The sequence below is a fragment of the Panthera pardus genome, unplaced genomic scaffold (assembly GCF_024362965.1).
Source record: "Panthera pardus isolate Hobbes unplaced genomic scaffold, ASM2436296v1 HiC_scaffold_20, whole genome shotgun sequence".
NCBI classification, from domain to species: domain Eukaryota; kingdom Metazoa; phylum Chordata; class Mammalia; order Carnivora; family Felidae; genus Panthera; species Panthera pardus.
The window spans coordinates 58,011,613-58,029,866 of NW_026526766.1; the positions used below are offsets into that span (position 1 = coordinate 58,011,613).

The 18,254-nt window shown below is 49.6% G+C and overlaps 1 long non-coding RNA gene across 3 annotated transcripts in view; it reads left to right on the plus strand.

The window, feature by feature from the left end:
* The first annotated feature begins 412 nt into the window (after nt 1-412).
* The window catches only part of LOC109270138 (uncharacterized), a 78,892-nt gene continuing 61,050 nt past the window's right edge, over nt 413-18,254 (plus strand). For all 3 annotated transcript variants that reach the window (XR_002081446.2, XR_002081447.2, XR_002081448.2), the window contains exons 1-2: nt 413-987; nt 10,020-10,235. This is a non-coding gene — a long non-coding RNA (uncharacterized LOC109270138). The remainder of the gene's footprint in view (nt 988-10,019; nt 10,236-18,254) is intronic.

Genomic DNA, 18,254 nt, shown 5'->3' on the forward strand with positions numbered 1-18,254 from the left:
GGGGTGGGGACCCATCCTATTTTGGAAGCAGCTGGGTCTACAAGTCAACAATTTTGAGCAACAAAGCAAATTGTTTCCCTCCCCGCCCCCCCCCCCCCTTGTGCCTTTTGAGGGCGTGGGGTGGGGAGACAGGAAAAAAGAAATCACTGCAGCTAAGCAGACTAGAGCAGCTTCTGGAGAGAGTCAGGCCTTCCCTGACAGCTTTCTGCTAGCTCTCTTGAGCTGCAGTGAATCCAAGAAAATAATTAAAGCTTTAATTTATTTATACATCTTCTCTATAGATATTATAGATCCAACAATTGCCGCCTCCTAATTTATGCGCGCGGAGCCCCCCCCCCTTCCCCCCCCCCCCCCCCCCCCGGAGCCCGCGGCGGCCGAGCGCGCGCGGGGCCGCCCGCAGCAGCAGCGGCTGCGGCGGCGGCGGCGGCGGCGGCGGCAGCGGCGGCGGCGGCGGGCCGAGGCCCCTTCCGAGCGGCCCGGCGCCGTCAGCCCCGCGGCGGCGGCCGAACAATGGCCTGCGGTGGCGAGCCCGACCGGGCCGCCTCGGAGCGGGCGCACCTGGGTGATGGGCACCTCCCGAGACTCCCCGGGCCTGCGGGCCTGACAGGCGCGAGGCGGCTCCTTAATAGACTGCGGGAGTGTTCTCCGGGAGAAGTCTGCGGCGGTCCCCGAGGAGAGATCATCAGGCAGAGTGGTCCCCGGAGCAGGATTTATTAGCAGACAGGATGGGGAAGTTGATTAGCCTCCGCGGCTGAACGGACATCCTGTCAGACAGGCCTCTTAATCCAATCACTTACCTGTCGAGGGGGAGCCTCCCGCCTGCCGCCCGCCGCCCGCGGGGCCCCTGCTAACCTGCCCGCCGCAGAGCGGGAGCTGCGGGCCTCGGGCGTGGGCCCACGGAGGCGACAAACGCGCGAGGCTCGCCGTCTCGCCCTTGCCGGACCTGCTCTCTCAGTCACTGGGTCTTGCTGTCGAGGCAACCTCAAGGTGCGCGCCCTGGCGGTGACCCTCTCCTGCACGGAAACCTTAACCTTCAGTGGCTCCCTATTCCCCACTCAGGAAAATACCTGCTCCTGGGTCTTGCCTCACCTGACCCTGAGCCCCCTTTCCAGCGTCATCCCCCACGGCTCCCTCTCCCTGGGGCCTCTGCTCTGTGCAAACCCAGCTACCCTCCTCCTTTTTCTGAATCCTGTTGCTTCCCTTGCTCCAGTCATGGGATTTGGCTAGAATGCCCTCCCTCTTCCCCGCCTTCCCCACCCCCCCAATCCAACTTGTTCTTGGAGATCTGACTCACAAGCCTCATCTTCCCTAATTACAGCTCTCCTTCCTCCGTGCCCAGGTAATCTCTCCCTCCTGTAAAACTTTGTGCCAGTGTAAGCACTCTAGCCCCCCAGTCCTGCCTCCACCAACTTCCTAGCTCTGTGACCTTGGCCAAGTGACCTCACCTGTGCTTCTCCCTTCTGTAAAACAGCATGATAGCAATAAGTTCCCCATAGGCTTGTCGTGAGGACAGAGGTTTGTGAGAGGACGTGTGTAGAAAGCTGCGTGTAATGCGTGGTGCATAGCAGAGCTCAGTGCTCAGCATGTGTCTTAGTCTGCGTCGGGTAGTGCTGGACCTATTACCTCCTTCACTGCTCCAAGTTCCATTATGATGGGGGCCAGACCTTCACCATCTCTCGCCCTCCCCTGTCTCTACCTGCCCCCAAGACCAAGGACAGTGCTTTACGGATAACACGGCTAAATGTTTGTTGAGTGAAGGAAGGAACCACTGCCACACTGCAGACAAAACATTGTGAACCATTTCAACGAGTGACCCCAGGAGGCCCCATCCTGGTTGATCTGACCACAGCAGAAGCAGAAGGCTGAGGGACAGGGCCCCCATCTGCTTTTGTGTGGTGGGCATTGAGATGTGTGTGAGTTCTTGTCAAGAGTTTAGGAATTCAGACCCTATTGATCCACTGCATCTTCAAAGCCATCAATCATCATTAAGAAACAGGACCTGAGCCCCTGGATGGGGTGGCTGGTACTGGGTAATTTAGAGGATTTTACACACAACACACACACACACACACACACACACACACACACACACACACACACACTTGGCTAAAGAAAGTCAGCTAAGACAAGCACTGAACAGTTAGCAGACAGGCAGGGGAAAACCTGGGGAACTTGTAGAGACCAAGGGTAACCGACCAGGAAATACAACAAATTCTACTTCCTAGTGGAATGACAGATTTTTGTGGTTGGTTGTAACTGTCTAATGAGCATTTCACTTTGGTAAATGTGGATGCTGAGGTCTCACCCTAGTCCTGCCACCTCCTACTGATGGCTGCCTTTCACAATTCGTCAGTTTTGCCTGGGTCAGTGTCAAGGTCACTTGTCTGTGGTTTGGGCCATCTTCCTTATTTCCTTAAAAAAAAACAAAAACAAAACAGAATAAAACAGAATAGCATTTTCCTGGCCTGATGACTGCATCAGGCAATGTTCCCATGCCTTGATGTTTTTCAGATTTCTAAACATGCCCCGTGATCTTGATGTGACAGAACACACCCCTGGAATTCAGAGCACCTTGGGCCTGGTCAGGCCCTGCTACTGACTAGTCGTGTGATCTTGGTGGGGAGGCAATCAATCTCACTGAATTTCAGTTTTTTTGTATCCATCAAATAGTGTAATATTTGGCTTACCTTTATAGGAGGAGAAATTGAAGTTTACAGTGAAGTAATTGATAGGAACGTGATTTGAAGAACACAGTACTATACAAAATTAAAGCAGAATTGCTGTCATAAAATCATTCCTAAAATATCGATTGCCCTCAATGCTAGGTGATGGGAAAGTAGAGGTGGTCAAGCCTCAGCCTGTCCTCAGTGGGTTCACCAGTAATGTGCTAGGAAAGGGCAATGAAACACCCCCTTCCCGGTCCCTGGGGCTGGCAAGGCTTCACAGAGGGAAGGGATTAGAATAGTTGAGGAAAAGGATCACAGGCAGAAGGACAGGAAGTTGTGGGTGGGAAAGTGGGAAGATGAAGTGGGAAAAGCAGATGGAAGCCAGATATGCAGGGCCTCGTAGCCTATGAACGAAGCTCACATCAGGGAAATGACAGAGTCAGGCGCATTCTGGAGTTCTGGGAAGATGGCAGCCTGTGTGGAGCATGGGCTGTGTGGAGCCTGAGATGGAACATGGGCTGGAGAGGAGACAGGAGACATGAGGCAGGGAGGGAGCTAGTGCAATGTCCAGGGGAGAGATGGTGAGGCCTGAGAACCTAGGAAGTCTGGGGTCTACCTGCTGACCCTATGGCCCGGGCAGAGGGTAAGAGGGAGCAGAGACAGGGGTGAGGGTGGGTGAGGTGATTAGGGAATCCTATGGAGTAGAGCTGAGGAAACTCTCCTGCATTATAAACTGAGGCTGGGAAGAGGGAAGGGGAACACTCATCCCAGCCCCTCCCACCCTGAGTCTCCCTCTGCCCAGCCTGTGGGCACTTCCTTGTGACTCTAGAACCCTTCTGGATAGGCAGGAGTGGGTAAGATGGGACGCCAGTGAGACCAATGTTGCTCAGGAAAAAAATCCTGTTGTTGAGGGAAACACTTCAAGTTTCCAAGATGATTATGGCTTTAAATCAGAGCCATGTGCACAATGTAGATTGGGTGTTGTGAGGCACAGGTCCCAGTTTCTCTGCCTCTTAGGGGTTAACTTCTCCATATAAGGCAAGGGGCTGTGGCCCAGCTCTGAGGAGAATAAACCATGATTTTCCTGAGTCACTGAACCATCATTTGAGACCAGGGGCCTGGCTCCTGAATATTCTGAGGTCCGGAAGTTGTCCAGTGTGAACTTGGGACTGTGGGGGCTCCTTGGTTCCCTGTGCAGAGCCCCCTGCTGCTCCTCTGTGCCCCTCCCCGTTCCTCCCAGGGGCTCTGGGCAAGAGCAGCAGGCAGACCCCTGTGCCTGCTCACAGCCTGAGTGAGGGTGGAAGACGAGCCAGTGTTCTGAACAGGAGGAGTGGGGAGAATGATCACCACTCTGGTCTCTCCAGAGTGTGATGTTGGCTGGCTGTGCTCAGGAGCCCTGGCTGTGGGAAGAGGAGGGAAACCACTGGCTGGGGTTTCAGGGGAAGGGTCAATATTTTAGTAACTTCCGTATCCTCAGCACAGACTAGGTACTCAGCAAATGTGTTGTTGGATCAAAGACTTGCTGAGGAGGGGTAGTGTAGGTAGCAGAGCAGGAGAAGGGCACTCCAGACTGAAGAAGCCACATGAGGCCTGGAGGTAGTCATGGTGGGAGATAGGGCTGAAGTGTGAGGGTCAGAGAGCTCAGGGGTGGAGGCACATAGGAACCACCCTGTTCAAATTCTCTCCTCATTTTGAACCCATTCTAGGGCAGCCTTCCAGGAGATATTCTGGCTGCCCTTGAATGCCTCTGGAGGCAGGGGGCTCATTCTTCCCTTGACATTTCTTTGTATCTTAGAGCATCTCTGACTATGAAAAAAATGAATTCTTTTTAAAACTAAGTGGGCACTGATTCTTTTAGGGGCCCTACAGTTCCTTAAACTGCCTGCTTCTTTGGTGCCACATTGCCAAGGGCCTTGAGTGCCAGGCTTGGGGGGGGGGGATGTTGATCTTTATTTTGCATACAGAAGGAGTCCTGGAGGCCTCTGAGCAGGAGGACTGTGAACAGGCTGAGCTTTACACAGGAAGACAACCTTCCTGGCCAGGCTGGGGCTGGAGCCCTAGAAATAAGGCAACCCGATGTCTGTCTCTCTGTACCTATTCATACCCATGGCATTAATTAACAGACTTGAGGGCAGATAACCAGTGATAACCATTTCTCTTGCACAGGTGCAAGGCCAGTGGCCATGGATGGGTATGGATTGAGAGGAAGCACATGTAAAAGTTAGTATGTTAGGTTTGTCCCAAATCTGGGCATCACAGAAGTCAGTGCCCCCCCAAACCCCACTGGGCCCCTGACATCTGTCCTTCTGCAGAATCAGAGATGGCAGGCAGGTGTAGGAATCTGGGATCTTGCAGTGAAGGGCATCTCCAGTTCTCCTCTGGACCTGACAGAGACAGGGGGCTGGAGGGCTGTAGCAGATGGCCATGGTGAGGATTGGCACTTGGTGGGAGAGGCGGTCAGCCCTCCACCCTGAGATCAGGGCTTCCCCCACCCCAGGATCCCTTCTGACCTTTGTGTTCTCCAAAAAAAAGTCAAGGTGATGACAAGACACATCTATCGCATCTCAGCCATCATTGCAGTTGAAAGATGGGCCCGGAGCAGGTGGACTGCTTCAATTATGATGGATGAGGACGGTGACAGCTCTCGGGAGAGCCACGGGAACCTGGCAAGTGTTCACTCAGCTATGACTCCTCTGGTAGCAATTTGACAAGATCAGAGCACTTTACAGAAGTGGCAAGTTTGGGGACCTCGGGGTTTGCTTGGCCCGGGGACTCTGTCTGCGGAAGCCCGCAGCCAGCAACGCAGGGCAGGCTGCCCTCCAAGGAGGACCAACCCTAGGGAGGCAAGAGCAGCTGGTGGGAGGGGCTCTGCCTCATGAGGCCTCAGGGCTCCGGGCCTGGGCCTGGAATTTGCCTGCTTCAATCCCTTCCAGCTGCTGACCGGAGGACTCCAGCATAGTTACAGCCACAACCTCCCAGACCAACTGGGCATCTTTGAGCCAGGCCGTCTGCTGGGTCCTGGGGGACAACGGTGGACAGTGAGATTCACATCCTGCTTCATGGCACTTTCTGTGTAGACTTTAAGTGAGGGGAGGGTCTGGGACGAGACAGCCCCATCTGTTACTAACTGTGAAGCTCCTTTTTGAGCTTCAGTTGAATCACCTCTTTTTGGGTATGGTGGCTGGGGCTTCAGTGAGATAACTTTCAAAAAACGTCCAGCTTGTCACAGGTGTTCAGCCAGTGCTGGTTTTCCTCCCTCACCGAAGCCATTGTCCTCTGGTGCATTTCTTTATTCATTCAGCAAACTGGCCCAGAGCACTTCTGTGTGCCGGGCATTGGGCCTGGGCCCAGGGAATTCGCTGTGGTCCTATAGATGAAGGGCTCATGTCTTGATCTGCTCAGGGAATGAGGATGCGGTTGGATCGGGCAGTCCCTTGGCCTCACCACCCTTGGTGGTTGCTGGGTGGAGGTGCCCACCTTGCAGACTGATGGCCAGCACAGCCCTGGCTGCAGTGCTCCTGGACACCTATGCCTTCCAGGTACCAATAGGCTCCTCTGCATCCGTTCTGCTTGGAAGTCAGTATCTGAGAGTTCCTCACACCAGAGGGTCATCTCCCTAGAGTTGGGGGGACCCCTGGTGTGGGCATTTCACCTTAGAGGTGGTTCTGTTCCTCCAATTCTTATTAAGTAACTTCTGTCTGCCCTGGAGGTAGGGGTAGGGACTGGGGAGGACTAGATAAGACTCGGGTCCTGCCCTCCAGGGGCTCTCAGGCTGCAGAATGGGAGTGCAGCATCAGGCACTGAAGACCATGCATGAGCTGGTAAGGTGGTCCAGTAAGGCATGGGCGAACTCTGAGGGGGGTGTTGTCCGTTCTGGCAGGGAGTCAGGGAAGGCTCAGAGAAGGGGCATTTTCTCTGGACTCAGAGGGATACCCCTAGAAGGAGCTGAGGAAGCTCTGCACTCAGGCAGGTAAAGCCTCCTGGGCAATTCTGCTCCCCTAAGCCTCAGTGTCTCCATCTGCACAGTGACAGGACTGCCTCCAGGGGTTTGAAGGCCCTCCTGGCATAGACATTGGTGGGTTCATCCCATCACTTTCCCCTCAGAGTATATTCCCAAGGGAGCTGGCCTATATCCTCCTCAGTAATTTGGGAGTGACTTTACTTGGGACTTCCCTCTGCACCCCAGACATACCCACCCCCCACCCTGGATATATGCCATAGTCCTTTTCGCTTGCTTTGGAAGATTCTTGGTGTAGTTATGCCCCCAGAGATATTGAATTACTACTTTTATGTGTTTTAACAAATGCTTGTCATTTTGGCTGGATAAGAGGAGATTTAATGATGATGACAAGAATTTTGAAATCGCTCACTAGCTGTGGGTCTTTGGGAAAGTCACAGCCCCTCTGGGCCTTAATTTGCTCCTCAGTAAAACAGGGGTGTCAGTCCTGCCCAGCCCCATCCTGGGATTGGGTAAAGTGCCATCTCCAGGAAACAGAGGAGGAGACCTGGGGAGGGAAGGGTGGTGGGGACAGATGGAACGAGGGGCCAGCGTGCCAAAGGGGCTCTGGCCTGCTCTTTTAGCTTCTTGTTGGCTGCAGGTGGCTGTGACAATCTGAGACTCCTTGCAAGTGGTGGGAGGGGTGGCTTGCAATGTTTGCCTCCCTAGCCCCTGTGACCAGATAAGGACAGGGCTGGTTTCTCTCTCAGGCCACTCAGAGTACTGCTCATCGGAGACCAGATCTTCATCAAGCTTGGAGGAGCCCACGGAATCAAGCCCACAAGCTTACTTGGGCTCTTACCTCCTTCTCCTCTTGTTGCCTGATCTTTACCCTAACAGAGCAGAGCTTTGTTCCTTCCGGGCCAATTGAACAGACCCAATTCATATGCCACAGACTAGGTCTGCAGGCTGAGAGGATCTGGTCACACTCCCCCCGTGCCCACTCCCTCCCCACCATGTCTCCGTCTACTAGCCAAAACTCTTCAAGTCCTTCTGAGACCGAGTCTCTTTCAACTTGCCAGGTTCACATTTCATGTTTCAAAGAACACAGGCTTAGGGATTCAGCTGACCTGGGTCTGATACCTGCCTCTGCCCCTTGCTAGCTGGGTGACATCGGGCAATCATTTGATCTTTCTGGGTCTGTTTCCTCACCTGAAAAGTGAATAGGGCCTATTTCAGTGGGTGGTTGTGAGGAATAACAAGAGAGCATATGTGGTGTTTGAAGAACCTTTATGGTGTTTATACTCAGTCAAGTATCCCCCTTCCCCAAGAAGTGCTCCCTGCAGGTCCCAGAGCTGCACCTCTGTGACTGAGCATATGACCAAGTGGAGCTAATCACAGTCCATCCTTGGGATTTCATACTCTAGCTGGGGAAACCAGGCCTCTTTCCTCTCTGTTGTAAAGATATAAGATGTAATCTTTAAGATGCCTGCAGACATGGCTCTGGCCTTGGGGACAGGGACTCATCAGAAAAAAACAAGCTGAAGAGAAGCAGAGAAGTGGGGAGAGAGAGAGAGCCCTGTTTGCACTTGAATCCCTGGCCCAAATAATCTGTCCGTCCAGCATCAACCCTTCTGTCCTGCAGTTGCACCACTTGAGTGAATGCCTATAACAATTCCTTTTTGGATTAAGCTGCTTGGAGCTGGTTTTCTGTCATTAGCAACCAAAGGATCCCAATTCATATAAATATACATAACACAGAAGCTGGTTATATAACAGCTCAGTAAGTGGAAGCTCTCAGAATTAACTGAAGTCAGGCCCTGTGTGGCTTGACGTTGGTGCTGAATTTCCATCCTCGTTGACCTCTGGCCACCTTGTCAAGAGGACTTGTGTATCCTCCCTGCCGCCCAGCCCAGACTCTAGAGCTGCCTCCGCAAAGCACGAAGCTGGCAGCAGCGCAGGCCCATGTAAAACAGCACCGTGGACAGTGGCAGCCCAGAATGCAGGCGCCTGCCACAGGACACAGACACAATCAAGCGGCCGACATCCTTCCCCATGTCGCCGCCTGATAATGAACAAGTAATTTATGTCCAAGAGTCAGTGGAGCCTGTCGCAGGCCAGGGCTGAAATGTTACTACGAGGGATTCCTATGAAGGTCATTGCCCTGCTCTTGTTGCTGTTAAGGGTTGTCTGTAAATGGCGTCCCCTTGGAGGTGTCCCCTTGTTCTCCTGGCTTCTTTGGGGGGAGAAGGGTGCACCTATGAGGAGTTGGGCTGGGAAAAGCATTGGGCTTCTTTTGAGCCACGCCCTTGCAGTGGCCCTGGGAGCCTTGCAAAGTTTGACTTTAAGTGGTCCGCGGATGAGAAAGGGAGATCCAGGGCAGAATGGTGTGTGAATGGCTGTGTGGGACCTGGGAATGGGATCTGTGAATGGGGAGGGCAGGAATTGGGCATCTCTCTTTGAGGACAAAAAATGGCTCCTAAGACCTACCGTGTGAATTAATTTGAATCAAATGTTAGATATGATGGGAATAGTGTTCTGGGGACAAGGTAACAGAGTATCTCTTTAAGAGCATGAAAAAAGGAGGGGTGCCTGGGTAGCTCAGTCAGTTAAGTGTCCAGCTTCGGCTTAGTTTGATCCCCACATCTGCTTGGGATCCTATTTCTCTCCTTCTCTCTCTCTCTGCCCCTGCCCTGCTTGTACTGTCTCTCTTTCTCAAAATAAATAATAAAATAAACTTAAAAAAAAAAAGCATGAAGAAAGGAAAAGGGATAAAGGAGAAAAGATAAAGCTGGGCTAGTGAGTAGGTGAATCACTCAACCCCTTCTTATGGGCCTTAGCTACCCTGCCTGTTCCTGGACTAGAGAGTCTTCCCCATCTGGAATGGAGGCAGAGCATATTTTAACAGTCCCATTTCATGGATGACAAAACTGAGGCTCAGAAGTTAAGTCATGTAGCTTTTATGTTGCAGAGTTAGGCCTTTAGCCTTTGAATAAGCCAGTGCTCCATTCATTGCCCAGCCCTGTCTGCTATTCACAGAAATTGTGGGACAAGCAGTCACATAGGGTCCTCCCCAGCAGAGGCTCAGAGGCCCCCTGTCTTTCCATCATTTCAGAGCAAAGGCCCCTCTGGAAGCTGAATGGCTGACTTCTGTTATAAGAGGGGAAGGCACCCCTTGAGAAAGGCCCTTGTCTCCTCAAGGTTTGGCTGCTTGTGTGTGCAATGCCTCAGCTCAGCTGGGCCAGCTTCCATGGAGGGTCTGCAAGTGAGATCAGTCTCTGGTTCTGCACCATGGGGTCCCCTGTCAGAGGCCTCCTTTCAGCTCCATCCCCCCTTTCCACATTGGATGCTGCAGTTTCTGGCCTGAGACATGATCAGTGCACCCTGAGCTGAGTGCTGTTTTCTTTTCCTCCCAGGTGAGGACAATGTTTAAATTTACTTGAAGGTCCTATGAAGGGGATGAAAAACAAATAACAGAGTGGGAACTTACCTACTAGAAAGAGAACATGCTAACTCAAGCCCAATGAGCCCTACTTGCTGCTCACCTCACCGCCATGTGGCCTGCGCTTCTAGAAAATCTCCCTAAACCCGGCTTTTCCTGGATGTCTTCTTGGCAGAACTCTGGGAGGCAGGTAAGACCTGGATTATCAAGACTGCTTCACAGATAAGGAGATGGGGCTCAGAGAGAGAGAGAGTGGAGGGGACCAGAAGCTGGGCTGTGGGCCCTCACACAGGGCCTTTTCTTTTGCATCTCTGCTCACCCCAGCCCCAACAGCAGGTGCAGAAAGGGCTGCCCAGATGCACAGGGCTCTGAGGCACCCAGTCAGATGCTCCCTGAGCAGGGCTGGGGGAGGCAAAATGTCTCTATAATGAGCACTTTCGTCTGCAAGGGCATCCCCATCACAAACTATTGGTTTTTATTTTTAATGGAGATATTTGTAAAAGGGGTGCATATTTATTTTGAAATATTGGGAAAGTAAAGATGGAAGGGGTCTGATCTCACCCTTACCTCTCCTGTCTGGCTGACAGTCCTTTCCTTGCCTATATCTCACCACCGTGCCCTTCTCTATTGCTTGCTAACCACTTGTACCTCCCGAGTCAGATAGACTGAGGCCAGTGTTCAGCCCCTCCACATTCTAGCTGTGTGACCTGGGGAAAGTTACCTAACTTCTCTGAGTCTCCATACCTTCAGCTATAAAAGGGGGATAACAATTAAGGTGACTGTTGAGGTCATCCAGACTGGGACACTACGTCAGGACAACAGGCATAAAGCAAGATTGTTCCAGCAAACCAGGATATGCAGATGCTTAGTGCTAAGAGGAGTTACCTATTCAGGGGTTGTTAAAAGGATGAAATGATAAAATGCACAGATTAATGAGCATAAAGCTGAGAGTTCAAGTTCTCAATATAAGACAGCTTTCCTGTTATTATTCTGCATTCTTTCCATGCCAGGACATGTGGTGACCTTTTTTTTGTTGGTTATTATTATTGGCATTTCATTTTTATTTATTATTGGTATTTTTAATAATTTATTGTCATGTTAGCTAAAATATAGTGTATACAGTGTAGTCTTGGCTTCAGGAATAGATTCCCACGATTCATCACTTACATACAACACCCAGTGCTCATCCCAACAAGTGCCTTCCTCAATGCCCATCTCCTATCGTCCCCTCTCTCTGCTCCCATCAACCTTCAGTTTGTCCTCTGTATTTAAGAGTCTCTTATGGTTTGCCTCCCTCTCTTTTTGTAACTTATTTTTCCTTCCCTTTCCCTATGGCCTTCTGTTAAGTTTCTCAAATCCCACATATGAGTGAAAACATATTATATCTGTCTTTTTCTGACTGGCTTATTTCACTTAGCATAATATTCTCCAGTTCCATTCATGTTGTTGCAAATGGCAAGATTTCATTCTTTTTCATTGCCAAGTAGTATTCCATTGTGTATATATATATGTGTGTGTGTATATATATGTATATACACACCACATCTTCTTTATCCATCCATCAGTTGATGGACATTTGGGCTCTTTTCATAATTTGGCTGTTGTTGATAGCTCTGCTATAAACATTGGGGTGCATGTGCCCCTGTGAATCAGCACTCCTGTATCCTTCCTAGTAGTGCTGTTGCTGGGTCATAGGGTAATCCTATTTTTAATTTTTTGAGGAGCCTCCACGCCATTTTTTCAGAGTGGCTGCACCAATTTGCCTTCCCAGCAATAGTGCAAGACAGTTCCCCTTTCTCCACATCCTCTCCAACACCTGTCGTTTCCTGAGTTGTTCATTTTAGCCACTCTGACTGGTGTGGCATGGTATCTCAGTGTGATTTGTGTTGAGCATCTTTTCATGTGTCTGTTAGCCATCTGGATGTCTTCTTTGGAAAATTGTCTATTCATGTCTTCTGCCCATTTCTTCACTGGATTATTTGCTTTTGGGGGGCTGAGTTTGGTAAGTTCTTTATAGATTTTTGATACTAACCCTTTATCTGGTATGTCATTTGCAAATATCTTCTACCATTCTGTTGGTTGCCTTTGAATTTAGTTGATTGTTTCCTTTGCTGTACAGAAGCTTTTTATCGTGATGAGGTCCCAATAGTTCATTTTTGCTTTTATTTCCCTTGCCTTTGGAGACGTGTCAAGTAAGAGTTGCTGCGGCCGATGGTGACCTTCTTTTGAGGGAGAATAAAATGTCTGAGCTGAGACTCCTCACCTTCTGCGCATGTGTAATTCCACACAGTGTTCAGTGTTGGCATTTGATTCTCTTTTAAGGCTGGGTGTTGGGAATGATCCTGATGGCTCTGAAGTGCCCCTGCCTGGAGGCCTTGGGCTATGATGGGATGAAGTCATATATGGTCACTGGCCAAGATCCTGGAGGGCATACATCTGAATTGGGGATGAAGGCCATGTTTGTAGGAGTATTCCTCTGTCTTCTGCTAATACTTGTCATTGCTTATGACAGGATGTAGGTTGTGAGGTGGACGGGTGGTGGGAAAGACCGTGCTGCTCAGTTAAGCCTAGAAAATGCTTCTGGAAAGGTCACTCCTGGGAGTTGGTCTTGGGGGCTGGGATTGGATAGCCCTGATGCCATACCCTGGAGAATTCCAGGGAAGCTGCTGAGGGGTCCCGGTAATTTAGAGAAGCCACAGAAGAACAATTAGGAATCCTTCATCCCTGGGTGTTGTTAACCATAGTTACCATCTAAGGCTGGGCCTTCCAGTCCGATGCAGGTATATACGTGTGCTCTAAGGGAAGGCATTTCATAGCTCAAGGTGGATACACCCAGATGTAACTTTTTTTTTCTTGTAAGTGCCCCAGTTTCCTCGCTTGTGCTTCTGTTCTGCCTGATGCAAAAAAAAAAAAAAAAAAAAAAAAAAAAAAAAAATCAATCTAGTGATTTCTTATGGAAGTCATTAATATTCAGGGACTTCTCAGTGACTTCAGGTTTTAGAGCTTTGTCATGCTCAGGATTGTTCCCTCATCAGGATTTTCTGTCTGACCCACCCTGTGGGTTGAGACTAAGTGGTGAGAAGGCACTGTTACTCATCCTCTATCTCCTTGGTCCCTTCTGGCCCGTGTAGACAGGTCCCTTTGGGCTGAAAACTCACTGAGTATGGCTGCAGCCAACTCTGAGGGTCATTCTGGCCACAAAACTCTGATTGGCTCACAACCTTCTCTTCCAGCCAACTTCAGTGCCCACTTTGGGAGCCGTGAGAATTTTCTGAATGTCTTGCTCTGTAGTCTGGGGCTTCAGGAAACCGTGGGGTTGGGGGCAGCACTGGCTCTCTCATGTCTAGGTCTACCACATCACCCACCCTGTTCTCTAGCCACTGCTTTCTCTCCAGCAGTGGGTGCAGGCACACAGGCTCTCTGCTCTGGGGTCTCCACGCATGTCTGGGGGCCTCTAGCATTTTCTCCCCTCCTGTGAGATTTCATTTGAAGAGGGTGGATGTCAGGGGTCTGAGTGCCTTTTCTCTAATCTGGGTGGGCAGGTGGATCCTGCCTTGTCTATCCTACACTTGGGCCGTAGCTCCTGAACTTAAAACCTAAGAACTTGGGACTTTTATTCTTTGGTCCTATTCAGACAACTACCCTCTGGGGTCATGATGAGAGTGGAGTGGGGCATGAACGCTCTCATGTGGGGTGGGGGCCATGGAACTAAAGGAGTACGAGGGAGACAGTAAGAACAAACTGATTAATGTCTCAAATTCATGTCTTGTCACAGGGATGTTAAAAATAGAGTAGTATTGCATATACTCTTTTATTAACTTCTTTTATACATCATGAATATTTACCAGGGTCATTATATGTTCTTTTGTAATATCATTTTAGTGACTGCACTGCATTTCATTGTGTACAAGTCTCCGAATCAAGCCATTTCCCTTTTGTTGGACGTTCAGGTTGTTTTTCACCTTTTTTAGTCTCAGAAAAAAATGCTGGGACAAGTTTCCTTGGACATAATCTTTGTGCACATCTCTGTTTCCTCAGAATACATAAGGATGTTTATTTTAACATAGCCATGGGAGGATATTCCCACCTCATCTCAACACAAGCTCTTGTGCACATCTCCACAGACACACATGCACACACACACGCACGCACATGCACAGGCACACACTGCCGCACACAGTCTTGAGGTTGTGTCTGGCACAGCGCTCGGCACAGAGCGGCTGCTCCAGTGAAAGTGTTCATGGTTCTAAGGGAGCGGGAGACACGGGGCTATGGAAGGGGGGGTAGGGGGAAGGGATTGTACATATTCTGAAGAAGATGCCCGGAACTTGGCTTTGAAGGAGCAGCGGGGTAGAAAATAAACAGAGACAGAGAAATGAGTAGTTCAGGCAGAGGAAATGGTGCAGGAAAAGGCCCAGAGGTAGAAAAGTGTGTGTTTAGGGAAAAGCAAGGAGTCTTGTTGTGGAAGGGCATGGGGGGTGCAGATGTCCAAAAAAGACGGCTTTGAATGTGGCAGAGGAGAACCCCCAGTTCTTGCCCGATTATGAAAACTCTCCAGCCGGGAGCGATGCAGGTGCGCCGGGAGTATGGGTGAGTATAGTTGTCAAATAAAACACAGGATACTGTTAAACTTGAATATCAGATATAAAAATGAGTCTTTTTTTTTTGTACAAATATGCTCCAAATAAGCATGGGGCACGCTTATCCTAAAAAATGACTCATTATTTATCTGTAATTTGGACTTAACCGGGCATCCTGTATTTTTATTCACTAAATCTGGCAAGCCTGTGTGTAAAGAATGCAGGAATGCCGTAGCGTCAGAGGCGTCATTACCATTTTTTGGGCCATTGCTTCATGAGCAAAGACAGATCGAAGTGTGTGAATCCCCACTGCACCTAAATGCAGATAAACATGACGAACGGTAATGGCTCCAGAGGAGCCAACGGGAGCATTTCCAGGAGCAGGTGAGCGATGGGCGTGCTGGAAACGAGCATCTGGGCGCTGGAGCTCAGGCCCCACCTGCCGTTCCTGCAGTGAGAGCTTCCCAGGGAGTCTCTTCTGAAGGAGCGAGGCTCTGGTCTGGAGAAACAAGGTTGGAAGTGGCCATTGGGTCCCAGGCTAGCCTACTTAAAGTCCATTCTGCTCATACAGGGCAGAGTTTTAGCAATATTATGAGAGGCTTGTGTGGGGGCTTGCCTGGAGCCCAACTTCTATTTGGAACCCTCTTTCTATGGTGATAGGAACTCTGTGGTCCTTGACTGGAGGGGAAGATGGAGGCATCAGAAACGTACCCCCTTCAATGCAACACTGGCTGCAGTGGTCTCTGGACTAGGAGAGTCCAGGGGAGTAAAGAAAGGGGAGGGCATGCGTATTATTCTCTCCAGCAGTCAGACCCTCAGGGGAGGAAGTATCATTTACCATACACCAACTAAGAGCTAAATTCTTCCGGTACATTATCTTAGGTAATTTTACAACATTTGTTTGTGTTAGCCCATTTTACAGAGATGGAAACTGAGGCTCAGAGTGGTGAAAGAACCTACCTAAAGTGCAAAAACAGCAGAGCCAGGACTTGATCTATGTCTACATAGCTCCAAAATCTTGGTTCTTTTTTTCTGGGTCACACTAGCAATAACTCCCACCATGTGCCTCAGGACTAGATGTCAAGATCCCACATTCCTGACTCTCTGAGCTGCCCATAGCTCCTGATCCAGACTGTTCCAGCATGTACTGGCCAGTCATTTATCTACCAAGACTCTTGCTCTGTGAATGCCAAAACTGGTGGCTCTTGTCATGTGCCCAGGAGGAGCTCAGTGTCGCTCCTTCTTTTCCCAAAACCCCTTTCACCTCTGACTACTTAGTCTCCAGGCTTTCTGAGCCTCAGTTTGCACCTGTTCGTGAACCTTCTGGAATTATTGGTGACCCCTAGGGGAGAGCTCCCAGGGTGAGGGATGGGGCAGGAACTGAATTGGTTCTCTCTTCCTCTTGGCTGCTCCAGATGTGTCCATAGAGAGGAGAGAGGTGAAAGCCTCACAGGCTACAGCTGTCCAGGCAAGAAGAGCTGGTCCACTTGCTTAAATGCTGATCATTCCACACTGAGCTCATCTGCCTGGACTGTTTGATATCTGATGCCTCAGTAGGCATCAGAGGTCTCACTCCTGTGAAGTACTAAGATAGTTGTCCTGATGGGGGCAAGGTTGCCAGATCAGATATAGGATACTTAGTTAAATGTGAATTTCAGATAAATAGCAAATAACTTTTTAGTATAAGTAGGTCTCAAATAACAACCATCTTCCCAGTGATCCTGAGGGCCTATGGCTGATCCAGAAAGGTGACTGGGGTTGTTGCCTTTGTCCCCAAATTGTCCCAAAAATATACTAAAAATTATTCATTACTTATTTGAAATTCACATTTAGCTGGGTGTCCTTTCTGGAAACTGTAGATAGGTGGGTGGTCCTCCTTCCTTATTAGTTCAGGGACCCAGGCTCTAACACTTTCTGGACCTGTCACCTTTAACCCGTGGCTGTCAAGGTTCATGATGCTTATTTGCATGAGACTGATGGAAAAGGAATATGCATGGAGGATCACATGGGGTTTATATGTGAATAGACCACATGGTTCTGCTGTCATGGTTCTGCTCTCATTCCATTCACCAGAACCAAGGACATGGCCATGCCCAACTTCAAGGAACTCTGGGAAATGTAGTCTAGCTCAGTGCTCAGGAGAAGTGGAAAGAGGTTTCACAAAGAGCTGGTCAGTTTCTACTATTAGAAGGGGCAAGGGGTGCTTTTAAAAGAAGGAATGCTGTCTTCTCTAGGGTCATCTTTTTAAGTCTACAGTTTATTTCAGCAAACACTCACTCCAGGAGGGAACAAACCTGTGCCTGTGTTTGTTGATGATAATTCTTCCCTCTGCTTCCCTGGCAGCAAACAAACAAACAGAACATTTATTTCCTCTGTGTTGAGAATAGTTTTCTCTAGACAAAGGCTTGGTAATGGATTATCAAGTTTTATGTTCTTAAACAAGCAGCAGGAGGGAGAGTTAAAACTTGAATCTTGGCATCCGACAGAACTGGGATGGATCCTGGTAGAGCCTGGTATCATCTACTAGCTGTGGGACCTTGGACAAGTTACTTAACCTCTAAGGGCTGAAGTTCTACTATCTGTGAAATGGGGCTAATGGCATTTATCTAGTTGGTTTCTATGAGGACACAGCATGGTCCAGCACTTGGCGTGTGACTGGAGCTCAACAAACAAGAGTGACCTCCCTGCTCCTGTCCCTTCTATGTTCCTGTACCAGGGCCTTGTCTTGATCCTGAGCTGAGCCTGTCTGGGGGACTGATTGGAGGGTCCTCCAGGAATCTGACTGCAGCGCTGCGGCAAATCGATAAACTCAGCTTGGCAATAAGCCTGGAGCCATTAGCAAGGAGTAAATATCTGTCTGAGGACTTTTATCCTGGTCTAAGTCCACCATGGACTCACGTGCAGGACTTTTATCCTGGTCTAAGTCCACCATAGACTCATGTGCAGGAGTCCACATGGACTCCTGTGGGGAGGGAGCTGCACTGGGTAAGCATGAAAAGGACTGTTCTAATCCAACCTCTGCAAATCACTGGAACACAAGCCTCCTTGCAGCAGCAGAGTGGGGAAGAGGCAGTCCCCAGAGAGACACAGACTGGCTGCGGACTACCTACGGTTCCCAGCACATCTGTGGTGGAGAAGGCCTGGTGGAGGGTGGCTTACAGGTGGCCCCAAAACAGGGGTGGGGTGTTCTCCTATGATTTGGTGGGCGCTGAAGGAGGAGATGAAGCAGTAGCTGATAGGACTTGCTGATAAAAATACATGAGCTTTCCGGGACCAGTTAAGGAGGTACTGAAAGCAGCTAGAAATTTGGAATTATCAGGTGGAGGGAGTACAATGAATCAGTGAAACATTGGCATCAGTAATGATGTGATTCTATTTTAAACCCAGAGCTGGCATGGCTGGGCTAACCCAGGTTACTTTATTTTCGTCAAAGAATACCTCCCCCCAAATGGTACATATATACAGCGAAATAAACTATTCAACTCTAAAAAAGAAGGAAATCTTGCCATTTGCAGCAGCTTGATGGACATGGAGGGCATTATGCTAAGTGAAATAAATCAGACAGGGAAAGACAAATATCATATGATCTCACTTATAGGTGGAACCTGAAAAAAAAAACCCCAAAATAA